General features: G+C 44.4%; 1 protein-coding gene across 1 annotated transcript in view; it reads right to left on the bottom strand.

Annotated features, from left to right (window-relative positions):
* The window catches only part of LOC115476974 (actin-like), a 34,217-nt gene extending 24,727 nt beyond the window's left edge, over positions 1-9,490 (bottom strand). Inside the window, exon 1 of the mRNA XM_030213584.1 lies at positions 9,426-9,490. The gene's annotated coding sequence lies outside the window, so the exon portion shown is untranslated. The remainder of the gene's footprint in view (positions 1-9,425) is intronic.
* Positions 9,491-16,434: the final 6,944 nt, after the last annotated feature.

The following is a 16,434-nucleotide window of genomic DNA, read 5'->3' as shown; positions in this document are numbered from 1 at the left end:
GTATTTCACTCTCAGATCAATTAGTTAAACGGGAAGGAAAAGACTTCAGATGCTTGGCAACCACATACACCTCTCTTATTGTGGATACCTCGCTGCTCAGAGTTTACCTTTGAAAATTAGTTTTTTTTCGGATGTAAACTACTGGTGAGCGTCGTCATGAGTCAAAAAGCCTCTCCATAAGTGCCTCATTTAATTTTTAGATTTTGTTTTAAAGATTTTCTATAGTGTCTATGGATTATTCACTTATCTAATACTTCATGAGAGATACAAAAAGGCACTTATCTGGTATGTGGCTTAAACTACTGGTTACGCTCCACAGCGAGCCCCTGGTTCGCGATCCCATATATAAAGACAATATATCAGCATACAAGAGATTCTATCTTTTCTTTGCAGGATCCCCAAACTATAGAATTTGCTACCACAGCAACTTCGCCTTGCCCAGTTCAAAACTGACTTCAAGACGTTTCTTTTTGACCGACACTTTTTGCTGATTGAGATGGTCAATCTCAAGACTTCTGGAAGACACAGGCGTATATCCTTTTGTGTGTACCCATCCCGTTTCCTATTTTTATTGTAGTTCTACCCCTTCCCTCACCACTTGTCTAATGTCAAGCACAAATCATTATTGCGCTTTATTAGAACGTAAGCCGTTTCGATGGAACCTCCGGGAGGTGGGATAGAAAGTCCTCAATAAACTTGAAACTTAAACCTGAAGCATCATTTTGGTACAGAGAACCTAATTAGCCAAACTCCACTCAGCCCCCAAAGCTCTCTAGTTGGTGATGGTGTATGGAACAAAAAGTCAGTTGGTCCGTGACCACAGTGGCCCACTCCTTTCCACAGAAATCAGATATTTTCCAGTGGGCCAGTCCACAACTCAAACTACCAACTTTGAATAAGCAGCAGCAGAGGGGTGTAGTGAGCACATTGATCTGCAGTCTGTAACTCAGTGGCGTACCAAGGGGGGGGGGGCGGTCTGCCCCGGGTGCACGCTGCCGGGGCGGGTGCCGCATGCCGGTCAGCGTCATTTGTTTCCATGCTCCCTCTGCCCCGGAACAGGAAGTAACCTGTTCCGGGGCAGAGGGAGCATGGAAACGAATGACGCTGACCGGCACGCCGCACCCCCCCCCAGCGGCGTGCACCCGGGGAGGGAGGGGGTTCTTTCGCTGGGGTGGGGGGGTCCTTTTGCTGGGGGGGGTCACGCTGCATGGGGGGGGCTGCACCCGGGGGGCGGGGCACATCGGCGATCCGCCCCAGGTGTCAGCGCTCCTAGGAACACCACTGCTGCAACTGTGACTTACAGGCTCCAGCTATTCTGCTGGTTTCCTAAGAATGACACAAGTGTTGAAGATGTAGGGAAGAAGAAATCAGAGGTCAAACATGTACAAGTGAGTGAGCTCCGACTCCTGTAATCAAAGGAGAGACATGGGGGAGATTAGGAGCCTGATTTACTAAGGATTTTTCTCCCATTCAGTGCTTTTGGGGAAAAGGCTCAGTGAAGCAGTCCCCAAGAGTAAAAAACAAGACAAACTAGGAAAGGAAGCAGGGAAGGAGATGGTGAACTGAGGAGCTGGGAAGACAGAGACAACTTAGAGAGGATTAAAAAAAAAGAAGGAACATAGTGTCAAGACTCTCGTAGACTTGTTTAACTCTAAAGTCTCTTTATTATTTTCTGAACTTTCCTTTATTGAATAATAAATACAGATAATTTACTCACAGTCAGATGTTCAGAAGTGTTGCCCCAGGGCACAGAGACTCCGTAATTCTGAGAGCTGTACCAGTGGTTGGAGGTGGAATCTGAGGAGAGGTAGCTTTATTGCAGAGGTGAGAAATAGTTGAAGAGTTAGAAGTAGCTCAGATGCTGGGTATGACTGGAGAGTGCAATATCTCATTAAGAGGATATATTCAAGGTAAAAAGCCAAGTTCATTCCAGGGAATTGGAAGCAGGACAAGTGCTGGTCTGAAGCAAGATGGTGAATGCCTCATGGCTAGAGGGACAAGGAGACTAAAAAGGCTCACACAGGTCCAGGGAGGAGGAGGTAAGGGCCAATGGGAACAGAGCTTGCCACCGGGTGGCAAGGGTGGTCCTAGAGGACGGCCCTCGATTGAAGGGAAAGGTAATACCTGGCTGACCTCTCAGGACAGAGATAGTAAAAATGACCAGGAAATGATAGCATGTAGACAAAGGAGTCAAGCTTGGCTAAGAAAGAGGGGAGGTCCAGGCAGAGACACAAACCAATGGTAACAGTTCTTACACAAATAGGCAAGCGTGGCTGCATTTACCTGTGAACTACATTACACACAATGCATTGCTCACGTATCTTTGCAGAGAGAACTGTAGCCATGAAAGTCCTTAGACATGAGAATAACAGTAAAGGCATTAAACACATTTTAGGATCATTATAAATTAGTGCAAGGCTGTCGGAGGATAGAGCCAGTGGTGTGCTGGGAAATGTTTAACAACAGGCTCTCTCCATGGTCCCCCTCTGTGCCCCCCCCCGTCCCCCTCTGCGCCCCCCCCCCCCCCCCCCCCACCAAATTGCAGAGCTGGCTATAGCTGGGGAGAGAGCCTGGGGGGGGGGGGGCAATGCATTACTCCAGGGAAAAAATTAAATGATCCCAGGTTCCAATCTAATTCATGTTTAATGTGGGATAAAATGCCATAAATAAGTAAATAAATATAAACTTTTAATGTTGAGCACCTGATTCTCAAAGTGGACATATTCCAAACACTATAATGAAAATAAAATGATTTTTTTCTACCTTTGTTGTCTGATGACTTTGTTTTTCTGATCATGCTGGCAAGTATCTGATTCTGCTGCTATCTGTTCTCTTAACTCAGTTTCCAGGGCTTCCTTCCCATTTATTTCTTTCCTTTCCTCCTTTCTTCTTCATTTCTGGTCCTCCGCAGACTTGACTGTCCAGTGGATCCAGCTTCTGCCTATTTTCTTCATCCATGTGCAGTCTATCTCCTCTCTTCCTTTTCCCTCATCTCATCTCCTTCCTCACTCTTGCCTCCCCTCCATCCATGTCCAGCATTTCTTCTCTCTCCCCTGCCCTCTGGTCCATCCACCCATGTCCAGCAACCCTCCTCTCTCCTGCCCTCTATCCACCCATGTCCAGCGACCCTTCTCTCCCCTGTCCTGCCCTCCATCCACCCATGTCCAGCGACCCTCCTCTCCTCCTGCCCTTCCCTCCAGCCACCCATGCCCAGCGACCCTCCTTTTCCCCTGCCTGCCCTCCAGCCACCCATGCCCAGCGACTCCCTTCTCTCCCCTGCCCCCCTCTAGCCACCCATGCCCAGTGACTCCCTTCTCTCCCCTGCCCCCCCTCCAGCCACCCAGGTTGTCCAGCGGATTCTTCGGGACAGGCAAGAAAGATCCCCAGTCTTTTCTGCCCGCTGCCAGTGCTGACTCTCCCCCACTGCTGGATCGCTCTTCAAAATGGCCACCGAGACTTACAAGGGTGGCCTCCAAGACTTCAGCAGAAGTCTCGTGAAGCTGCCGCTGGAAGTCTCGGTGGCCATTTTTAAAGAGCGATCCGGCAGCGGGAGAGGGTCAGCGCCGGCAGAGGACAGACAAGACTGAGAATCTTTCCTGCTTGCCCAAAGAATTCACTGGACAATGGAGGGACCGACCCTGTAGCTGGGAGGGAGGGAGGAAGGAAGGAGAGCCAGCTCACCCTCAAGAACAACCGGCTCGCAAGTCAGTAAAAAATTTAACAACCGGCTCTTGCGAGCTGGTGCAAGCTGGCTCCAGCACACCACTGGATAGAACACTCCCCGCATGGTATCGGTAGATACCACTATCATTATTATCACATTTATCAAATTAATAACATGCAAAGTCCATTATTTGCATTCAGGCTGTCCATTGGCTATCATGATCCCAGGCTTTAAACAAACAGTCATGAACTCTGGAACAACATGGGCTCTTGGCCTACTGTCGTCGACTGGCAGCAGGAGGCAAAACCTCCCAAGTAGGGCTGGACTAACAAGCTTGGCTTGGCTGTAACCAGATGCTGGGATGGAGTTGGCTTGACAGGAACAGGATTCAGGATACTGGAACAAGCTTGGCAGGAACAGGATTCAGGATACTCAGGATTCAGGATTTTCAAACAAGCTTGGCAGGAACAGGAGAGGAAAGAAACAATGCAGACAGTAGACAGCACAGCAGCTGACCGTCGGGACAAAAGATGAGTCAGAGAGGTATCACGACCACAGTCTTGACACCGGCTGTAGGGTCATCTTCTTCATCACACAGGAGCTGAAACGAGAGACAGATAACAACAACACTAGACAACACAAAAGAGAGAGAGAGTCTTTGAGTCTTTGGTCTTCATGGGTGGATGATGGCTCTCTGTGCTTTTGCTTCTTCAGGTGGTCCAAGAAGCAAAATCTTGGTGGTGGGTCATACGGGCCATTCACTGTAGACAAGATGCTTCGTTGGGTGCGCTGTTGCACCTGGGTGGAAACCCAAAAGGTGAAGATGTCCTTTTTTGGGTCCCAGCTTAGGCCAAGGCTGCGTTGAAATGAGGGTGTGTCCACACCCAAGTCTAGGTCCTTCTGGTCTCTAGCACGGTCTACTGAAAGGAATGACTCATCTTTGCTGAACTCTTTGTTGGTTATGTTCAGGAACTCTATCTTTTATGGAGAAGCTGATAGCGTGCATAACTGTTCTGTAGTGATAACAGACAGGCTGCATTGTCTGCCCCTGCCTTTGAAATAATAAACATGTTTTCTTCCACCTCTTGCCAGAGCCTGTATAGATTCTCCCTATATTTTTCCTGTTTTGCTTGATAAATTTCCAGAGCCTTTTGGGTTAACTTGCGAGTTCTTCTATTCTTGAACCCTTGTTGGGACTGGAGGGAGAGGGTGTCTACCGTATCTGCATTACCCTCTGGCAGTTCCTGCGTGTCTGGTGCAGGGGACACTTCATCTGGTACAGTCTGGTACATTCAGCTGAGAGACCCGGAAGTTTCTGAGCCAATCACAGCGCGTTTAGCATTGTGATTGGATCAGAGACTTCCGGGTCTCTCAGCTGAGTGAAGGACGCCCAAAAAGGAAGTTTTTATTATTGCGGGGGGGTGGGGGGGGTGGGGAGGCCACCCAAAATGGATGTCATTTTGAAGCGGAGGGCAAATAATATTTAATAAAGGGTGGGTTTTGTTTGTGTTTGTTTGTTTTTTATAGTGAAGAATGCCCATAATGGCCGTCCATGACGAGCACTTGGCCATTCCCCCCTCCCCCCGATCTTGTTTTTTTCACATTTTATGAAGTTTTCAATCCCGCGCAGCCCCAACGAGAGGTACAGACCTCTCGTTAGATTTTCCATCGTTAAGGCAATCGGAAAAGGTTAGTGCATCTCATTACAATAGGGTTTCTACACAATTTGCTCATCTGCATTCCGTTTTCATTAGCTGCTACCGTCGTCAGAAAAAAGTATTTAGTGCATGCCAGGGTTTACTACTTGCTCGCTAATGGCTCGTTAAGTTTAGTGCATCTGGCCCTTAGTCTCTCTTATGCTTGCTCAGGAGGTTAAAATGTTCATAGTTGTGACAATACAAAAACAGTTTCTCCTTCTGAATCCTCTAGCTGCCTTTAATTACTGACCACCCAGATGGGAGAGGTAGCTCTTTGAGCAAGGAGAAGTACTTAAAAAGACAATGGGAAGGTGCTTGGCTTAATCAGGAATGTGGTCAGCCAGGAAATGCTAGCACTTAGCCACTGGTTTTAAACTTCTATAGATCTTCTGTTTTTTCTTTCATGAGCTTAACTTCTGATAAATGCACTTTAAACAGACTCACTTCTTTTCTTTCCCTACAAGTTCACTTGAATACAGATCACTTAACATCCAGAACAATACAAGCAGAGTTACTCGATTCACTTTTTCCCTGGTTTGATTAACTCACACACATCTGCCTTTTTACACTTAACTCTCCTGCTGTTTTCTTTAAATGCAGTTCAGCTTGTCCTGCTGCAACTTTATTCATTTCCTTCAATAGGTATTTTGGCTATTTTTCTTATTTTGGCTTTTTACTGTCAAGACTCTCATAGACTTATTTAACTCTAAATTCTTGAAATCTTGGAGTATAACCTTGGCACACCAGACACACCTGAAGTCTCTTTATTATTTTTTGATCTTTCCTTTATTGAATAAATACAGATAATTTACTCACAGTCAGATGTTCAGAAGTGTTGCCCCAGGGCACAGAGACTCCGTAATTCTGAGAGCTGTACCAGTGGTTGGAGGTAGAATCTGAGGAGAGGTAGCTTTATTGCAGAGGTGAGAAATAGTTGAAGAGTTAGAAGTAGCTCAGATGCTGGGTATGACTGGAGAGTGCAATATCTCATTAACAGGATATATTCAAGGTAAAAAGCCAAGTCCATTCCAGGGAGTTGGAAGCAGGACAAGTGCTGGTCTGAAGCAAGATGGTGAATGCCTCATAGCTAGAGGGACAAGGAGACTAAAAAGGCTCACATAGGTCCAGGGAGGAGGAGGGGGAGGTAAAGGCCAATGGGAACAGAGCTTGCCACCGGGTGGCAAGGGTGGTCCTAGAGGACGGTCCTCGATTGGAGGGAAAGGTAATACCTGGCTGACCTCTCAGGACAGAGATAGTAAAAATGGCCAGGAAATGATAGCATGTAGACAAAGGAGCCAAGCTTGGCTGAGAAAGAGAGGAGGTCCAGGCAGAGACATAAACCAATGGTAACAGTTCTTACACAAATAGGCATGAATGAGCTTGTTCCATATTGGGGGTGCTCAGCAATCACTGGCACCCACAGAGCCGTTTCCTATGCAATGAGCATTACAGAATGTGTATGAGCCAACCTGAAATAAGGATCAAGATAGTCTTGGGAGAAACACTGGGCCAGCATAACCATCAAGTGAATGCAGACTAGGCGTTCACTTAGGGTACCAGCTTCTGAGGGAGGGGGCCACCAAGAGCACCTGTAGTCGAAGCACACTGGGTGGAGAGTATGGTGAACACCAGCAGCACTGTGTATGAAGAATATACGCTTATACCCTATGCTGCTTATTAAAATGTTCTATTATGTATTGTTATAAGTAGTGTGCTATTAGACAAGAAAATAAAAAAAAGGCAAAAGACTGCTTACTTATGTCAAATACACAAACAAGAAAGCAGACTATACAAAAACTGAGCAGGAAGTTAGGTGATGCCAAACTAAGCAGCAAGCTGTGATGAATTTTAACCTTTTTTTTAAATAAAAGGGGTACATTTTGAACCCCTTTTTATAAAGTTTTACCCCTGACGCAGACAGAGGGCAAAACGTGGCCACGTCGGGTATTGTTCTTCATAAAGATTTTTTTTTGTTTTTGTTCTGTATAGAGGGGCATAATCGAACGGAAACGTCTATCTCCATGGGCGTTTATCTCCGAGAACGGATCCGTGAAGGGGCGGACCGAACTGTATTTTCGCAAAAAATAGACGTCCATGTTTTATTCCACAATGTGTGAGCTGGGCGTTTTTGTTTTTCAGCGATAATGGAAAATGAAAGCGCCCAGCTCAAAAACGAATAACTCCAAGGCATTTGTTCGTGGGAGGGGCCAGGATTCATAGTGCACTGGTCCCCCTCACATGCCAGGACACCAACCGGGCACCCTAGGGGGCACTTTTACAAAAACAAAAAAAAAAAGGTAAAAGAGCTCCCAGGTGCATAGCACCCTTCCCTTGTGTGTTGAGCCCCCCAAATCCCCCTCAAAACCCACTGCCCACAAGTCTACACCATTACTATAGCCCTAAGGGGTGAAGGGGGGCACCTACATGTGGGTACAGTGGGTTTGGGGTGGTTGGACGACTAACCATTAAGCAGCACAATTGTGACAGGTGGGGGGGGGATGGGCCTGGGTCCATCTGCCTGAAGTCCACTGCACCCCCTAACAACTGCTCCAGGGACCTGCATACTGCTGCCAGGGAGGTGGGTATGACATTTGAGGGTGAAAATAAAAAGTTGTGAAACATCATTTTTTGTGGTGGGAGGGGGTTAGTGACCACTGGGGGAGTCAGGGGAGGTCATCCCCGATTCCCTCCAGTGGTCATCTGGTCATTTAGGGCACTTTTGGGGGCCTTATTCGTGGAAAAACAGGGTCCAGGAAAAGTGCCCTAACTTCTCACTAAAAGCACATATTTATTTTCCATTATCGGCGAAAGGCGCCCATCTCTGAACGGCAGATAACCACGCTCCAGTTCCGCCTTCACCACGCCTTCGACACACCCCCATCAACTTTGTCCGCATCCGCGACGGAGTGCAGTTGACAACGTCCAAATTCGGCTTTTGATTATACCGCTTTATTCGTTTTTGTGAGATAAACGTCCATCTCCCGATTTAGGTCGGAACTTGGGCGTTTTTCTCGTTCGATTATAAGCAGGCTAGTCTGCTTTCTTGTTGTGTAGTAGTATGCTATTGCCATACTTTGTATTGTTATTTGAATATTTTTACTGCTGTAATTGTCTATTGCTTGTATTTGATTTATTCTTACTGCATACCGCCTTAAGTGAATTCTTTCAAAAAAACGGTAAATAAAGCCTAATAAATAAATAAATAGTGATGAATATTGTGCCTGAACCTTAATCGACCACAACATCACCATGTATTTGTTTCTCTGCTGGACCTGGCGAACACCTTTATGGTATTATGTAAGCCACATTGAGCCTGCAAATAGGTGGGAAAATATGGTATACAAATGTAACAAATCCTATATAATAATTCTCACCTCCAACATTCTGAGGCTGCCTGGAACTGTGGATTATGTTGGAGTAGATAATAGTGATGTCACACAACCCACACCAGATTGGCCAGTAGAAGGGAGAGGGGCGGAGCCACGATACAGGGAGCAGCGAATCAGCACAACACGGGGAATGCACAGCAGCAGGAACAGAAGCCTCTCTCACACAGTCACTCTCACATACACTCTCTCTCAAACATACACACTCAGAGGAAAACCTTGCTAGCGCCCGTTTCCTTTCAAACAGAAGCAGGCCTTTTTTACTAGTAAATAAATAAATATTGTCATCGAAGCAGGTTATTTTATCCAGAATGACCTGAATTTGTACGATCTGAACTATAAATTCTTAGACTAAAACATTTATTTCTGGATTTCTTGTTTCTCTATTGAAATGATACACCTGGAATATTTTCAGATTTGCTTCAGTTTAGTTTCGATAAGAGCTTCTATGAGCCCCACTGGGTTTGGTGAAATAAACTCTCTGCAATGTTAGCTCTTGGGTGTAATTTCTAACCTGCAACTTTATTCTGTCTCCTTCAACCTAATAGAACTCCTGTGCCTTTCTCACCCGTCCCCCAGTTTCTTCACATATAAAACTACAGGACAATTAGAAAACATTTTTGAGATTATAAGCACACGATCTAAATAATTCCAGGGAATAAAAATATCTTTGCTTACCTTTCACCACTGAGCGTTTAAACTTTCAAAAGGCACCCTGAGGTGACGAGTGATATCTGTTGAGGGAAACTGAAAGACGGTGGCAGATTTGCAGGCTCCCTTTTATTCAGCAAATTAAGCCTTGTGGAGATAATAAAAATATAGACCTTTGCTCTTTTGGTGAAAAATTAATGGTGTCCTTAGTTCCCCTTTTCCCTTATCTGATTACTTTTACTGCTGTATTCTGCTGATTTGAAGAATGGTTTTTTATCTGATGTACTGCATTCGACCAAAAGAAAAAGAAAAAGATTTCTTTGATTAATCTGGGAATTTAATAGTTTAGGCACACCCGCGAAATTATTAATTTAGGGTTTATTTATTTATTGCATTTGTATCCCACATTTTTCCACCTATTTGTCTTTCTGCATTCAGCTTGATTTGCATGAAAACAAATTTGCAGCTGTGACAGAGCCAGTGCAACAGTAGTGAGCACCCTAGGCCAATCTTCAGTCTTATAACCCCCCCTCCCCCCCTTTAATTAACTTTCATGCCCCTCCCCTCCATCGTGATAATTAAACTCAACACTCAGGATCATCACACAAACCACTGAAAATTCCTCTTAGTGTGTGCTGATGGTTCTTTGACTTTGTGTGACTGAGTTGGACCTTCTGATTTGTTTAGACCGCAGCTTTCTTTGGAGCCCCCAAGACGATTCTTTAAACGCTCACCTGGAGTGGAGGAGTAGCCTAGTGGTTAGTGCAGTGGACTAGTTGAAATTTGATCCTGTGGAACTGGGTTCAATTCCCATTAAAGCTTCTTGTGACTCTGGGCAAGTCACTTAACTCTCCATAACCACTTCCTATATAATAATTCTCACCTCCAACATTCTGAGGCTGCCTGGAACCGTGGATCATGTTGGAGTAGATAATAGTGATGTCACACAACCCACACCAGATTGGCCAGTAGAAGGGAGAGGGGCGGAGCCACGATACATTGAGCAGCGAATCAGCATAACACGGGGAATGCACAGCAGCAGGAACAGAAGCCTCTCTCACACAGTCACTCTCACATACACTCTCTCAAACATACACACTCAGAGGAAAACCTTGCTAGCGCCCGTTTCCTTTCAAACAGAAACGGGCCTTTTTTACTAGTTGTATATAAAAACCACAGAAAGGTGGCATATTAAGTCCCATTTCCCTTGCCTAATGGTTGGGTCAGCCCTGAGCCCTAATCTTTTAAATTGTAGATAGACTCCAGTGTAGTTTAGTCTTAAGGTTAAACTCAGCCTTAACACTTTTGTAACCAAATGATATGAGATGAGATATGTTTAATGTGTAGTTGATCCAGATGTGGTCATGGAAACTACTGGTTCTCAGCCTCGATATACACATACATATTACATGTACCTCTTGTAATGGAGTTGCCAGAAAGTTCCATATCCTCATAGAGAAGGTGAGTCAGGTTTTGGTCTATTTCTTACATGAAACTGTCATCTGGCTTTTCTTAGTCTGCACATATAGGACTAGATTCTATATATCATGCCTAAAAAAATTGGCACCGAAATGAAATATGCCTAAGGATATTCTATAAAGTACACCTAAATTTAGGCGTACTTTATAGAATAAGCCTACATTTCTTCAGAGTTTAAAGAATACACCAAGCGCCCATCCGCATCACTAAATTTAGTCGTGGGCAGTTAAGCCAAGTAAAACTTGGTGTAAATGCCGATGCCTAAATTAGGCACAGTCCAGGTGTATTCTAACACAACGCGCATAGATTTTAGAAATGCCCATGGCCACGCCCCCTTTTCAACTACACAACTTAGAATTTACGTGCATCACATTATAGAATACATTCCATATTAATGCCAATTAGTGTTGATAATTGCATAAGTGGCAATTATCAGCACTAATTGACTTTTTAACGAATTAAAGTTGCATGTGCAAATCCAGAATATGACTGGATTTGCTCGCACAACTTAAATCACACTATACAGAATCCAGGGGATAGCCCTTAATTCTACAAATAGGGCAGAAAAGTGGGTGCTATCAATTACTGGCACTAATTGGAATTTGCGCGCACATCTTTATAGTCACTATTCTATAAACACGTGCGAGTAAATTTTTCTGCATTGATCTGAAAAGGAGGCATGGCCATGGGTGTTTCTAGGATTTGCGCACAATGTTATGGAATTCAAGGGATCCGGTACCTAATTTCAGCACAGGGATTTACACCAGAGTTCAGGCGGCGCTATGCGCTATTCTATAAATGGTTCCGAAGTTGAGCACTGTTTATAGAATAGCACTTAGGGGTCCTTTTACAATGCCACAGTAAAGAGTGGTCTCTGGTAGTGTAGGCGCATCTTTCAGGCACACGCTGGGCAATTTTTTACCGCAATCTTTTAATGGGCCAGAAAATGGGCCCGCACTAATATTAAAACTAGGGTGCGTCTATTTATGGCCTGAGCCCTTACCGCCACCCATTGACCTATCAGTAAGGGCTCACGCACTACCCACGTGATGCCCATGCACCAATGTGGGTGTGCTGCCAGTTACCCCTGGGAATGCCCCCCATGGATTTGGAGGGGGGCAGGTAGCCGGCACAGGAGGACTTGCTCTGGCAGTGTTGAAGGTGGTTGCAGCAAACCAAAACCAAAATTTGGTCAATGCATGCAAATAGATCTCATGCATATTCATTGGGGAAATCCTGAAAACTCAACTGGGTTGCAGCCCTCAAGGGCAAATGGTGCCCACCTCTGCTCTCGGGTCTTGCCCTTACACCAGGCAGCAAAGCTCTTCCACTTGAAACCATATGACTTCCTAGTGGAATCCAAGCCGTATTTCAACCCCTTCCTCAGAAAGATCTGCTTAATTAGATTGTGAGCCTACTAGGGTATCAATTGTAACAGTATTGCTTATCTGAAAACCCGTTAGAGCCAGGATAAACAGCATAGGAAAAGTACAGAATTGGAATGATAAGTGTGTGATTTACAGTTAAAATGAGATGCTTGCCAGAATAAATGATAACTGAGTGTGCCGCTGTGACACAGTATAAATATAAGAAACGAAGGAGAGAAAATTAACAAAAAGAAAGTACATTTATATCATGATTTAAAACATATAAAGGAAAGGGATGGGAGATAAATCTTATAAGATACAAGGACCGTCTCAGGCAGGGAAACTTTTAAACTTTTAGGCATAGGAATGTGTTAATTGCAAGCAGCACATAAGTAAAATGCTGGCACCGGGTAATCAGGAAAAAATGTGACCTTCAGTGGAAGGGAGAAGCACAACAGGGTTTTTTTTTAAACAGGCTTTTGAGCAGACAACACAGATTGCTTTGGATCTGTGGTCAGTTCAACTAGAAGTAGAATTAAGTGTCTCAGGGAATAAAAATTATGCTAATTGAATCCTTTGGCAAAAACAAAGGAATCGGGTAACACTGGGGTTTTAGAGCCTTAGGTTTTTTAGAACTAGAAAAGAAATATAAAAAATAAATCAGGGATTGGGGGAATTTCCTTACTGCATGAAAAAGTGTCAGCCCTTCCAGAAACAGGACAAACTGGGCTAGAACCCCTGGAACGAGTAGAGAGCCCAGTCAGGTGGGGAAAAGTCTATGATCAATTAACTGAGGAGCAGATGGTTCTGTTAAGTATGCTGGAGGAAAGAGAACGTGGAAAGTTATGCAGAGTTATATGCTGCCTATATGGTTTTGAAAACTGAGAATTTGGGATAATGTTATGTATATATCAATTCATGGTCCGTGGCAAATGAATTAGCCACATGGCTACCTACTTGGTACAAAAATAACTGGAAAATTAATACCAAATATTTGTGGGTCAGAGAATTGTGGCAAGATATTTGGAATTGTGTAAAATACTAATGTTATTGTTTTTTATGTATAGATGCTCATTGCAAGGGTGATACTCTAGAACGTCTCTACAGCACAGTGGCTGATGAATAAAGTAAAATCATCCCCCTCGAGGTGGAAAACTGTGGAAGAGCCAGATAATTGCTGAGATTTGGCGAAATGGGTGCACCAAAAATGTGAACATCTGGGAAGAAAGGCCACTTACAGGTGGGCAACAGATCATGGTATTAGTTTAATTATGGGTGTTATTAAAACTGTTATTGTTGAATGTCTGGTCTGTTAATACCAGACTAGGCGATCTGTTCCCCACATGTCTAAGGGGTAATTAAAAAGGGGAAAATTACCTGAACAAATTTGGTAGATGGATTATATAGGGCCTTTACCTAATTTGCAAGGATGTGAATATGTGTGCACAGCAGTAGATAATTATTCTAGATATTTAATTGCACATCCTCGCAGGTAACACTATTAAAATTTTAGAATTGATAATTGAAAATGGTTCCCATTTTGAAGGCTAATTAGTATAACAATGTGCCTTAAGTCATAATATAACCTTGTCTTGATCCTCCGATCTGGGCAAGAATGGACTTATGTCCCAGCAAATAAGTGTTATAGAGAATTACTCATCTGTATATGTTTTATTCATACATCCTTGTAACATTCAGTGTAATCCTTCTTCTACAAAAATGAGCTCATTTGTATTAAAGTAAGCATTCTGTGTGATGCACAGACTTTTCCGAGCGCCTACCTGTAATGTTCAAAATTTTCCAGCAGGTGTGAGCTGTCGTTGCATGAGGGCAATTTCTCGCTGGAGCAGTCTGCCAGCATTTTTTAATAGTATCTGCATGCACATGTGTGGGAAATATGCCATGAGTAGGAAATATGCCCCCTACGTACCTTTACATGTGTGTGTTCCACTCTTCGGAAAGCAGTGAGGTTGCATCTTTTAATAGTATCTACACATCTGTGGGAAATGTGCCCCGTCCGTCTACTGTATACGGGGAAATATACCATGTGCATGTAATATATGTGTGTGCGTTCCACATGAAGCAGCGTCACAGAACAATAAATAACGAATCAATCCTCACAAATGCATGTGATGTTAGTCAACGCGCGCATATGACATCCATCTATGGTGCACAGGAAAAGGTTTACTTTATGGCAGGAGACTACTGCAAAGGCTGTCAGGATCGTTTTCTCTCGCTATAAAACTTTGCCGCAATTGAGGTGCATTCTTTACAAGTCTATGATCCAGCTGTTACCATTCTGCTTTTTTTTTTCTTGGGCATGTGCAGTACTGCGAGACCGTACTGAGCATGTGCTGGGCTCTGTCTCTATCGGGTTGCAGGTAGACTATCTAGGTATCTCATTTGCATGCAATTTCCTTTGAGCATTTAGTAAGTTCAGTGGTGGCTATTTATGTACACAGAGGTTAACCTCTCTCATTCTTTCCTGTAATTTTTATTATGTATAAAACAGTGGCGTAGCTATGTGGGGCCAGGGGGCCTGGGCCCCCGTAGATTTGGCCCTGGACCCCCCTGCCGATGACCCTCTCGACCCCCCCTCCCGCCGCCACCCCACCCCCTCCGTTGCCATGGGCTACCTTTGCTGGTGGGGTCCCCAATCCCCGCCAGCCGAGGAGGTCCTCTTCTTCCTTCGAAGGCTTCATTCTGTTTCTGACGTCCTGCAAGCTGATCTGCAAGGCTTCGTTCTGTTTCTGTGAGTCTGACGTCCATTGCTGGCTGATCTGCAAGGCTTCGTTCTGTTTCTGTGAGTCTGACGTCCTGCACGTCAGAAACAGAATGAAGCCTTCGGAGGAAGAAGAGGACCTCCTCGGCTGGCGGGGATTGGGGTCCCCCGCCAGCAAAGGTAGCCCACGGCAACGGCGGGGGAGGGTTGGTGGCGGGAGGGGGGGCTTGAGGGGGTCATCGGCAGGGGTCGTCAAAGTTGGCAGTGGCGGGGGGTCACTAATGGCGGGGGGGGGGTCGGCGGTGCCTGGGGGGCCTAAAATGTCCCCCCTCACCTCGGGCTCTGGCCCCCCCTCCCACTGAAGTCTGGCTACACCCCTGGTATAAAATATGGATAATAAACAAACGATCAGTTGCTCTCTCTCTCTCTCTCTCTCTCTCTCTCTCTCTCTCTCTCTCTCTCTCTCTCTCTCGCTCCTGGCTAAGAAAATACCAGCATGTGTGACTGAAGAATCATTAAAAAATGAGGGACCAACACTTTGGATTTTTTTTAGCAATTTTATTTTAACAAGTGTTAAGTCAAACTTAAGATGCTATTCCCTTCCCCCTCAGTAATGACTTCCACATCCTACTGTAACTCTAACAGGCACTGAAGAATAGAGTTCAATTGTAAACAAAAAAACAAGGGAATCACATATTTCACATTGAAGACAAATATGGCTCGTTGAGATGTTAAACAAAATTTATTTGTAGTGTTTAACTCATACCTTCCCAGTGGTAGCTCAAGGTGAGTTACATTCAGGTACAGATGGTATTTCTCTGTCCAGAGAGGGTTCACAATCTAGGTTTCTATACGAGGCAATGGAGGGTTAAGTGAGTTGACCAAGGCCACAAAGCATATTAGTGAGATTTAAATCCTGGTCTTTCTGATTCACAGGCTGCCATTCTAACCACTGCTCCTTTACTCACTGATATGAGTTAGATATGAGTAATCTTAGCTTGGGCACATCTCTGATAGAAAAAATAATAATACACAAAGTTACGTTAAAAATAAAAAAATATATACAATGAATATTATATAGTAACTGGCCTATTTTATTTATTTACCACATTTGTACCCAACATTTTACCACTTGGTGGTAGGTTCAATGTGGCTTCCAGATTATATAAAGGAAGCAGGTTACATTCCTTCCATAGCATTATTTTTCAAATGTTAATGCTGTCATCAAAAAGACCAGGTTAACCCATATTGTTCTTAGGTATATTCCTGGGGGAGCACTATTTCTCTTCACTGACCCCCATCCCCCAGAGAAAATCTTAAGTGCCTTCAAAAAACGGCAGTGGTCAGTTTTATTAGCACTTCTTTGGCCAATACACACTCCTGTTATTCGAATTTGCCCTGATCTCACTCATGCTCACCCTCGGACATTTCAGAATTCAACACAGATTTTAACTTTGTCATTGTTTTC

Source organism: Microcaecilia unicolor, chromosome 8, assembly GCF_901765095.1.
Source record: "Microcaecilia unicolor chromosome 8, aMicUni1.1, whole genome shotgun sequence".
NCBI classification, from domain to species: Eukaryota; Metazoa; Chordata; class Amphibia; order Gymnophiona; family Siphonopidae; genus Microcaecilia; species Microcaecilia unicolor.
This window is presented reverse-complemented; position numbering and strand designations above follow the sequence as displayed.